The sequence below is a fragment of the Podarcis erhardii genome (genome assembly GCF_964252035.2).
Source record: "Podarcis erhardii genome assembly, chromosome: 3".
Taxonomy (NCBI): Eukaryota; Metazoa; Chordata; class Lepidosauria; order Squamata; family Lacertidae; genus Podarcis; species Podarcis erhardii.
In genome coordinates, this window is record NC_138507.1 from 57,391,263 (window position 1) to 57,392,721 (window position 1,459).

Genomic DNA, 1,459 nt, shown 5'->3' on the forward strand with positions numbered 1-1,459 from the left:
TGAACCTATACTAGTCGAGACAATTGTGGTCATTTCCAAAGGAGCCACAGGCTCCCTATGTCACATTCTCTCATTTTGCCAGATGGAATATACCCATTTACTTATTTTTAAAAAGATTGATAAACCACTTAATATTCACCAAACCACTTATGCTAGAGCCAGTGTGGTGCACTGTGGAGATTACAGTGCCGGACTGAGACCTGAGAGACCAGGGTTCAAATTCCCTACTCAGCCATGAAGCTCACTGGATGACCTTGGGCCAGCCACCACCTCTCAGCTTCACCTAACACACAGGGTTGTTTGTGAGCATAAAATGGCGGGCGGCGGGGGGGAGAGAGAGAGACAGGGAGAACTGTGCATGCCACCTTGAGCTCTTTGGAGGAAAGGTGAGCTATAAATGTAATATTGTTGCACACCACCCCAACGTCCAAGTAGTATGAGATTCCTGGAGTTCCAGGCACTTACCTGTCATGAACTGGCACGATGACGGGGACAAGAAAGAGGATCCTGGTGAGGGGTGTAGCCGGAGACAAGCAGGGGATAGGGAAGGAAGTATTCAGAGTGATGGAGGATGGCAAGGGATGGGGTCGGTGCACAGGAACCAGGGCAGCAGGACCCAGAGCCAGAGGGGCCTCTGTCTCCACAAACACAGTGGGCTCTGAGGCATAGGGAGCAGCAGGAGTGGTGCTTTAGGAGGCTGAGGCAGCTCCCTGGCTGGCCAGGTGGGGCTTGTTAGCCCTGGGAGGAAGTGTGTGATTCCTCAGCTGGAGTGGGCTTGGAGCAGGTGAGGGTCACATGCCTCATCAAGCCCAGATGCTGCAATCAGCATGCAAAGTACAGAAGGGAAGCAGAGCTGAGGGTGCTGTGTCTGCTCAACTGCTCCTGCACCTCCACAGAACTGTGCTTTGGGTTTGACTCTGGATTGTATCCTGACTGCTGGACTTCAGACCTGGCTACTTGGATTGACCCTGGACTATGTGTCTTTGGACTTTGCTTGTGTGGATTGAACCTCAGACTTTGGACTTGGCATACTGACTTGCTGCCAGGTAGGCCAGGGGTTGTATTTCCATTTGGATTGTGGTTGTGTCTTTATGATATATGATTTATTCACACGTATATACAACCTAAGCCTATGCTGGAGAGGTTCACAGCATTAACACCCCAAAGAGTCTTTTTTTCTCCCATAGTCATAGCCTTGGGATTCAAACATAAATAAAATGTTGCTCTCAAATGTTGCTCTGACACTCTCTCTTCCCCTTCCTCCTTCCCTCTCCATCTTGCTGATTTACCTTTAGGTCACTTCCACTTTTCAACTCTAAACTTGGGCTTTGTCTTTCTAACTTTCTCCCCTTTCCTTTGTTCTCTTAACGGTCCATCACCCAGGTGATCACCGCAACACAGGAAGCTAGCCTGCCTTACATTTTAACATGCAGGATACAGGGGTTAGGAAGATTTCACA